General features: G+C 35.4%; 1 non-coding gene across 1 annotated transcript; it reads right to left on the bottom strand.

Moving 5' to 3' along the window:
- Positions 1 to 3,189: 3,189 nt before the first annotated feature.
- On the bottom strand, positions 3,190 to 3,296 carry LOC131178989 (small nucleolar RNA R71). Its single transcript, XR_009147996.1, has one exon. It is a non-coding gene; the product is annotated as a small nucleolar RNA R71 (small nucleolar RNA).
- Between the last annotated feature and the right edge of the window lie 7,201 nt (positions 3,297 to 10,497).

The following is a 10,497-nucleotide window of genomic DNA, read 5'->3' as shown; positions in this document are numbered from 1 at the left end:
AGAGACGGGTAATAACCTAGTCAAGCATCTATAGTGAGATATAAAACAATATCACAAACCTTTTTGTGAGCATAAATCACAATATAATTCGATTCAAAGTCAATTCCAATATCCAATAATTTTTATGCTCATCACAATTCAAATCATAAATTTGCATTTTTCCATGAAAATTACCATCACAATTCAAAACATGTTCTATCACAATTTTCCAAAACATAATTTATTCAATCCATAACAATGCTTAATACTTGTGGAAATACCATTTCACAATGCTAAATTCATACATACTATAATAATTTCAATAATCATTGAATTAAATCCAATGCTTGTTAAACATAATACATAAGAAAAATATGTCATTTAATCATATGAAATATTCAAAACAAAATCAGTTAAAAACTAGTTGTGCACAAACCTCTGATAACTGTCTCTTGGCTCTGACTCAGTGTTTCCTTCCCCTTCCCTGAGTCTTTGCTAACTGAGAAATACAATTTTGAAGTGTTTCAGTACTCATTTAAACTGTCTCTAAGAATAATGTTCAATAATTAATTTATCGAATTCTATTATTTCCTTAGTCAACCTAAGATGTCGACCCTTGATGAAGTCTAGGTGAATTAGGTTTTAATGTTACCGATATGTCACATTTGTAGCCTTTTAGTATTGGTACATGTTACCAAATACATTTCCATGTATATTGCGTTTTATTGCAATTTGTCGGATCCCGGTATACTAATTTTACCTAGCTGGATGACCTAGTTCTCTCGGCTTTCGAGTTTCGGTCAAAACTACAAACTTGTAGGTCTATGTCTTGTTGCACGCAGGGAAAAATTTCAGGTCATTCTGAGTTATGTAGACCAAGTTATGGTCATTTTACTATTGCTGGTCAAAATGCATCAAAATTGGTCACTTTAGGTCATTTTAGGTCATTTTAGGTTCGGCCAGTTTTTGGACCGGAACTTTTGCAGGCTGTTTGACTTGCTTATGGTCATTTCTTGGCTTTGGTGTCTTCATAAGACTTGTAGATATAGGTCTTTACTATTCATAGTCAAAATTTTAGGTCAATTGGACCTGTTTTGAGTGAGTTATGGCCAAAATACTAACTGCTGCCCAAATAGTAAATTTTCAGGCCTTAATTGCACTAATCCGGATTTGGTCACTTTTCAAGTTACCTTACAAGCAGAATTTTGGTAAGCTTCCTTCATGAAAGTTGGCACATTTTGTGCCTAATTCCACCTCCAATTGGTCTCATACCAATTAGAGCCACACACTTAAGGTTCTAAGTCCAAAACATAAACTGCCCTATTGCATTTCATTCATTACTCATCAAGGTCACTTTTAACACTTATCAAACTAAACATTCATGCCAATTCTGGTTTGTACCCTAACCTAAATACATCTCACAACATATTGTTGGTCATTTTGGTAGCTTATAATCACACTCAACATACACCATATAGTGCAGAATTTTTTAAGCTCAATTATAATAATTCAATCACCTAACCATGACAAATAACTTCTCCACTATCTTAACATATAACTTCACCACTAACTTATATACACATTTGGCAAACTTTAGGACCACAATTCATCAAACAACTTCATGAATTCTAGCATTCTTCAAGTAGTTAACAAGCTGCCGAATTTGTAAAGCTTCCATAATTGCCTTCAAGCTCAAATTTTCACTTGGTCCACCATCACATATACATGAAGTTAACTTACTAAAATTTTAATCATATTAGTCAACATTAATTCTCCACAATACATGTAAGAATATTTCATTTAGTATACAATTCCATGGCTGTCCATTTAGGCAATCACGCATAACTTTCAAACTCAACATAAATTTCCAACTCAAGTGCTCAACTTAACATACACCAATAATTAACCTACTAAAACTTTTATTTACTTTAATCAACATCAATACCCATCAATTTCATGTGAAAATAATTCAAGTTCTTTAATTACCATGGCTACCTAAACTAGGGCATAATAACAATTCACCAAAACCTCAAAATTTCTTCATCAATTTATTCATCTCAAGCTTCCCATAAACTTTACTTAAGAAAGAAAGCAATTTAAACACTTACCTATTGTTGAGGCTTGTTAAATCTTCACCAAAATCCCTTGAATTTAGTATCAATTTCTTCCTTGTGATGTGGGGATAAAAATTTGTGAAGTGACTTTGGTGTTTGAGTTGGAAATGGTGGAGGTTTAGGAAGCTTTAACCATTTCGGCCATGGAGGATTTTAAGGACTTCATTTCGGCATGGACAAGGTGAAGGTTCAAGATGAAGTGCTTAGTGGACATACACGTGTCCCTTAGTGCTTTTATACCTCCACTCACTCATAGTTTAGTTAATTAAATAATCAAGTTTTCATTTTCCCACATTAAGCCTCTCATTTTTGTTATTTACATTAGGTACCACTAATTTAATTTTTCATGACATTTTTCAAGTGTAATATCATATATTTTTAATGGAAATTTAGGTCAAAAGATAACTCGGGGTGTCAAATGATCACAATGCCCCTGTTCGGGTTGCATTCCCGATTTTTCGGTAACACCAGGTTTTGTCCATTTTTCGATTTCTCACTTTTCTTTGTACTAATTATTTAATTTTTATTTAATATTTCTAATGGTATTTATACTTCAATAGGGGTCTATTTAAGTCCTAAAAATATTTTCCAGGGTTCCCTGCTGTCCAGGGCTAGTCAACGGTCCACATTGTGACTTCCCGGTGTGGTCACCCATCGCTAGGGTTCTCAGCTCGCTTAACTTGGTTACATTTCTTTGCTATTATTTTTCCTTTGTTTTTCTTGTATTTCATTATTTTATGTCTCCTCACTCATATCGAAGCATAGTTCTAGGCATCCTAGCTGTCCGGACAACACTGGTCACTGGAACAGTAGAACGCACTACCGAACTTAGGGGTGTTACATGATTCAACAGACTTAGTTTGGAGGTTCACCTACAGAAGATCCACACTACCATCTCCAATGCTTTCTTGCCCTATGTAATACATTCAAGATGAATAGAGTCTCTGATCAAGCTATAAGACTCAGAGTATTCCCATTCTCCCTTCGAGATAAAGCAAGGAAGTGGTTACTCTCTCAACCAGCTAGAATATTCACCACTTAGGAAGACCTCTCACAAACTTTTCTAGCAAGGTATTTCCCACCTATGAAGGCTATAAAATTGAGGGTTGAACTCAACACCTTTAGGCAAAAGGAAGGTGAATCACTCTATGACGCATGGGAGAGATATAAAGACTTACAGAGGGAATGTCCACACTATGGCATAAAAGATTGGCTCCTAGTTTAAAATTTCTATAATGGCTTATTGCCCTCTACAAAGAGCACAGTAGATTCAGCTACGGAAGGAGACCTGATGGATAAAATAGTAGGAGAAGCCCTTGAACTTCTGGAGAGGGTCACTTATCACAACCATGAGTGGTCGAATGAAAGGGGAGATACAAGAAGAACAGCAGGGATCCTGGAATTGGATGCCATAAGCATGATAAATGCTCAGTTTGACCAGCTCACTAAAAGGCTTAATAGAGTACAAGCCAATGCTATAAGGATGAGCAACCAACACTAAGACAACTATGGAGGAGGGTGTATGACTTCAGAATGTAACAACTTCAGTGAACCCTCTATAGAACAACTAAACTATATGAATAACGGAGGAAACTTCAACCAGAGACAGCTCAACAATCCATATTCAAACACTTGCAACCCTGGATGGAGAAACCACCCTAACTTCTCATGGTCCAACTTATAGAATCAACTCATGAACAAGCAGCAAGGGTACAGATCACTAGTACCCCCAAGTTTTCAGAACAGAGGAAAAAACCTGGCGCAGCAGCCACCACCACCTCCTCAACCTCAATAGCCTGAACCAAAGTTGATTATGGAATTCATGATGAAAGGCTCCTTAATAGCCCAACAACAGCAGAATGAAATGATAAAACAGTTAGCTTCTAGAATGGACAAACTAGCCACCCATAATAAGATGCTTGAAAACCAAATTGCTCAGCAGGCAAGTTCTTCAAGCAAGGCTACTAGTAAACTGCCAAGTCAACCAGAGATGAACCCCAAAGAGCACTGTAAGGCAATTACCTTGAGGAGCGGCAGAACATTAGAAAAATAACAATCAGATGAAAAATCAATTGAGAAAACCTCTGATGAATTTGAAAACTAAACAGATTAGAAGGAGGAAGAAGCTAAAAAGGAACAGGAAGAGGAAATAAAGAAGAAAAAGAAGTTACTAGAGCCATATCAACCTCATCTACCTTTTTCCCAGAGATTCCAGAAGGCTAAATTGGATAAGCAGTTTGGAAAGTTTTAAGAATTTTTTACAGAAACTCTACATTAATATTCCCTTCACAGAAGCACTTTCTCAGATGCTATCCTATGCTAAGTTCCTTAAAGAAATTCTTTCAAAAAAAAAGAATGTTGGAAGACTATGAGACTATTGCTCTTACAGAAGAATGCAGTGCCATATTTCAAAACAAGCTGCCACCAAAGCTCAAGGATCCAATAAGCTTCTCCATACCTTGTCTTATAGGCAATATGAATATAGACAAGGCACTTTATGATCTAAGTGCAAGTGTCAGTCTGATCCTCTATCAATATGTCAAAAGCTAGATGTAGGAGTGTGACACCCCTTACCCGTCTATAGTGTAGCCGAGCAAGATATGCCACACAGTGTGCCAGAGCACTAATTCATATTTCCATTACAATCTACTCATTTTAATACATTTATTTACAATTTTTTATTAATCTGAATTTTTCGCAAATTTTATAGAAAATCCTGCAAAGTGCCAGCTGTAAATTGGAAAAATAGTTCTTCTGAATCTGTTAAAAACACTTCCAATATAATCATAATATCAATCTCAGTCAACCACCAACATATTTTCAACAATTTCTCAAATGACTTCATTATCTCAAATTTCAATTCATTTCATATCATACTCAATTCAATAAGAAATACTCAAATTTATTACTGAACATAGTTCATAAATAATTACATCAAAAGCATAATTATATGAGTTTATAATATACATTACAAAAGTTTACAAAATACAAAAGACCAAAAGTAGCCTAATGTCCTACCAATGCACTGCAAATGGGAGGAGACTCTGGACTCTGTATACAGATCTGAAAGTACACCCGGTTTGAGGTCTGCTGGACTCCTAAGCTATGTCTCAAGTACCTGCGCATGGCAAAAGTGACGCTCTAAGCAATTCTTCGTAGTGGTGGCAATGTGAAATAAAATAACTAAAATAAAGTGAATATGCAGAATGTATGTTTACATCTTTGGTAGACTTAATATCTGGCATTTATTGCAGTATTATTCGATTAAAATATGGTAAGATTTATTATCATTGCCCGAGTAACCCATACTAATCGATTGGACTAGATAAACAGAAAAACTGGCACTGGGTACTAAGTACCTGGGACCATCACACCATCGGTCACATTGTGTCTCCCGGTGTGCAACAGAACAGCTAATAAGCTGTAATAATTATCAAGGATAAAACCCAAGTATAATAACTCAATCAACATAGCCAAAGGCTATTTTATCATAGAATGGCACGTAAGGCTATAAAACACAGAATGGCATGATGCCATATGCAGTACTGCTAATAGAACCCTATTGGCATGCCAACCTATCCAAACCAATCTTGCTAAGTGTACTAGGGCATGTTACACTCATAATTTATATAATTCTTGAAATTTAAGTTTAGTTGTTACTATTCATTTCATTAGTCAACAAAAATGTTAACTTTTATATAGGCAATAGGTACATTGGTTTTAATACTCCTAACATACCACATTTTGCATTCTAAAATTGTTGGTATTGGTTACCAATACCATTTCTAAGCTTAATGTTGTTTGTTCAAAATTTTCAGATTTCAAGCCTTGCATTTACTGTTCCATTAGTCATTTTTGCATTGGGAATTTGGCAAAGTTGTCAACATGGAAGTTGTTCCTTATTGTGTCTAGTTACATTTCTTTTATTTAATCACTCCATTTGGAGTTTTGTAGCTTAAGTTATAGCCTAAATACCATGACTGGCCGGATTGCCAACTTCCCAGATTTTCTGGAATGACCAAATCTATAGTGTTTTGTGTATTGATTGCAGGTCACCTTTTGAACATGTTATGGTCAAAATTTGGATTAGGTTTCTTCATGAAAGTTGTAGGTATATGTCTCAGCTATTTTCTGGTAAAATGTTAGGTCAATTGGACCTTTCTACACTGAGTTATAACCAAATGAATAAACACTGTTGATTTAGTCATTTTGCCCAGGCAGAATGCAGGTCACCTGAATTAGGATAATCTTTAGGTCAACTTGGTTTGGTTTTCTGGGCATGGTTTCTTCACCAAAGTTGTGTCATTATGTGTTTAGTTTCATGTCCAATTGGCCTTGCACCAATTAAACCTCTACAATTCCAGTTATTGTTGCCCAAACCTGCTAGACTCATGCCCAGTCCTACAAATCACCAAGGGCAGCAACACTAACTTCAATTCCCATTACACAACCCACTTCATTTCTCATTCACACATAACCAAATCGTCACTAATTGACCATAAAACTTACTTTCATCATTGCATGATCAAAGTCTCAATTTCATACTCAAACCCTAACCCTACTATTTTCAATCATGCATTTACTTTCCTTTCATTATCCTAAACAATATATTAGTGTTAAAGGCAGCCACAATATCATTTTAATTCCAAGAAATCTTCAAAACTCAACCAAGTTCAAAGCTGTTGAAAATTTGGGATGGGCATACACATGATGTTTATCAAGTTTCTTTATAAATTTACACTCATTTTCACTCCTCCAACATGAATGGAAAGAGAAAGATTAAATTTAGTCACTAACCTCTAATGGAGCTAATCCCAAGCTTGTAACAACTCTTCCTTTTTTTACTTCTTTTTGCTATCAAAAGCTTCACTAAGATAAAAGAGTAAGATTTTGTGTTGGAAACTTAGGCTTTAATGGGTGAAAAACCAAAGAAATCAAGCTTTGGTAAGCTTGACAATGGTGGACAATGGAAGAGAGGTGGTTCGGCTTGGAGAAGGTTGAAGAAGCTTTTGATTTTTTTTTCTTTACTTTTTTTGCCCATTAAGTCTTTTTAAATAAATTTGTGCCATGTGTCAACATTTGATTGGGTGGGAGGATTATAATGACATCATAATGATGTCAAAAGTCCAATTTCTCTCATTTTCCATCCTTTTCTTCTATATTTAATTTCAATTAAATTTTTTAACAATATTTATTCACATTTTATGTTATATAAATTATTTATTTAACTGGACAAGTTGGCCAAAAATCATCTCTGAAGACAAAATGACCAAAATACCCTCCGTTTGGCTTAACGAGCTAAAATTATGTGTACCGATTGATTAAATTTTTCTAAGCATTTTCTTGGCATTCTAATGCCATAGAGACCTCAATGACTTCTCTCTGGAGTCCTAAAAATTATTTTATGAATTTGTTTCCTGGGTTTAGGGCTCCTAGTTGCGAGGACCGCAACTTCCCAATGGGTTATCCATCGTTAGGGCATCGGCTCATTTAACTTGGTTGTATTTTATTTCTAAAATTTTTCTTATATTTTTCTTTTTATTATTTGAGTTAATTATGGTTCCTCACTTTAGTTTCGATATTTTTACAGGCGTTCTAGCTGTCCGGATCGACACCAGTCACCGGATTAGTAGAATGTACATAATTGCTACAGTGAGGGTGTTACAACTCTTCCCCTCTAATTTAAATTTCGTCCTCGAAATTTACCTGATGAAAATAGTTGAGGGAACTATTGCCTCATCATCTCTTCACTTTCCCAAGTTGCCTCCTCGGTGTTGTGGTGCCTCCAAAGCACTTTCACCAGTGGAACCTGCTTATTCCTCAACTCTTTCATTTCCCAAGCCAAGATCCGTATGGGTTCTTCTTCATATGTCAAATCTGGTTGTACTTCAATTTCTTCCATGGAGATGACATGTGAAGGGTCTGAGCTGTAACACCCCTATGTTCGGTAGTGTGTTCTACTGTTCCTGTGACCAGTGCTGTCCGGACAGCTAGGATGCCTAGAACTACACTTAGATATGAGTGAAAAGACATAAATTAATGAAATACAAGAAAAGAAAATACAAGAAAAACAAGGAAAAAATAATAGCAATGAAATATAACCAAGTTAAACGAGCCGAGAACCCTAGTGATAGGTGACCGCACCGGGAAGTTGCAGCGTGGACCGTTGACTAGCCCTGGACCGCGGGAAACCCTGAAAAATATTTTTAAGACATAATTATAGACCTATTGAAGTATAAATATTATTAGAAATATCAAAGAAAAATTAATTAATTAGTACAAAGAAAAGTGAGAATTTGAGAAAATGACAAAACTCGGTGTTACCGAAAAATCGGGAATGCAACCCAAACAGGGGCATTGTGATCATTTGACACCCCGAGTTGTCTTTTGACCTAAATGTCCATTAAAAATAAATGATATTACACTTCGAAAATGTCATGAAAAATTAAATTGGTGGTACCTAATTCAAATAGTAAAAGATAGGAGCTTAATGTGGGAATATGGAAACTTTAGAATAAACAAATATTACAATCTTCACTTAGTGCTCCACTAACACCTAAAGTGGACATTTAATCAGCATATTTTGGATAGATTGCTCATCTTCTTCAACCTCCCAAAAATCAGCCGAAATGCTCCCAAAGAAATTCCTCCATGGCCTTCCATGGCCAAGCTCCATTCTCCCATGATCCAAGCATTTTTCCACTTGATTCCTTCAATAAAGTTGTTCTACACAACTTGGGAAGTAGATAGGCAGCAAGAAAATCAAGTTTTGGTGAGGTTTTGAAGAGTTTCAAAAGTGGTGAGTATGTATTTTTTATGCTTGTTTTATTAAACCTTGAATGCATGTTATGGGTAGTTGAATTGTGAAAGGATTTTTGAAGTTTGATGAGTTAAGGGAGAGGTACATTTTTGGCAGCCATGGAACTTCAATAAGAGCAGTTTATCCTTGCATGTAAATGGTAGATTAAAGTGTTGATGTAAGTATTTATGTGTGTAGGAATAAATTGGATAATGTATACTAGATGTATGTGATAGTACACTTGATTTTGGAAGCTTGGAAACTAATGGAAGGAGATGTACAATCGGCAACTTGAAGTGTAGATCAAAAATATGTTATTTCATGGTTTGGTTTATGGAATTATATTTTTTAATTATGGTGCTTGTTATGGCAACATGTATATGTGTATAAAGGTTTGAGTTTGGACATGTAAATGAGCTTGTCATGTGGTTAAATTATTTGTAATTTGGACTTGGAAAATTCTATACTATAATGTGCATATTGAGTGTGGTTACAAGCTGCCAAGATGACCAACAATGTGAAGTAAAATGTGTTTATGTTATGGTACAAACCAGAATTGGCATGGATGTGTAACTTGGTAAGTGTTGAATGTGTCCTTTGGTATGTGATGAAGAGTGTGTAGCAGGGCAGTGTGTGTTTTGGCTTAGAACTTTAGTGTGTGGCTCCAATTGGTATGAGACCAATTGGAGGTGAAACTAGGCACAAAATGTGCCAACTTTCATGGGGGAAGCTTACCAAAATTCTGCCTAGATGGTGACTTGAAAAATGACCAAATCCGGATTAGTGCTTTGAAAACCAGAAAATTGACCATTTGGGCAGTAGTTAGTGTTTTGCCATAACTCACTCAAAACAGGTCCAATTGACCTGAAATTTTTACCGTGGATAGTTTAGACATATATTTATAATTCTTGTGAAGACACCAAAGCCAAGAAATGGCCATAACCAAGCCAAATAGCTTGCATAAGTTCAGGTCCAAAAATTGGCCGAACCAAAAGTGACCTAAAAATGACCTAAAGTGACCATTTTGATGCATTCTGACCAGCATTGGTAGATTGACCATAACATGGCCTACACAACTCAGAATGACCTGAAATTTTTCCCCGCGTGCAATAAGACATAGACCTACAAGTTTGTAGTTTTGACCAAAACTCGAAAATCGAGGAAACTATGTCATCCGGTTAGGTCAAATTAGTATACCGGAATCCGACGAATTGCAATAAAATGCACTATACATGAAAATGAATTGGGTGACATGTACCAACACTAAAAGGCTATTAAATATGACAAATTGGTAACATTAAAACCTAATTCACCTAGACTGCATCGAGGGTCAATATCTTAGGTTGACTAAGGAAATAATAGAATTCAATAAATTAAGTATTAAGCCTTATTGTTAGATACGGTTTAAATGAGTACTGAAATACTTTAAATTGTGTGTTTCAGTTAGCAAAGACTCAGGGAAGGGGAAAGAAACACTGTGTCAGAGCCAAGAGACAGTTATCAGAGGTTTGTGCGCAACAGTTATTTCTTTTGATTTTTTCAATTGAAATAAATTATGATTATTTGTATATTATTATTTTAAATTGGGAAAATTTATTTGAATGA

This window comes from Hevea brasiliensis, chromosome 3 (assembly GCF_030052815.1).
Source record: "Hevea brasiliensis isolate MT/VB/25A 57/8 chromosome 3, ASM3005281v1, whole genome shotgun sequence".
Taxonomy (NCBI): domain Eukaryota; kingdom Viridiplantae; phylum Streptophyta; class Magnoliopsida; order Malpighiales; family Euphorbiaceae; genus Hevea; species Hevea brasiliensis.
Note: the sequence above shows the minus strand (reverse complement) of the source record. Positions and strands in the feature narration are given on the sequence as shown.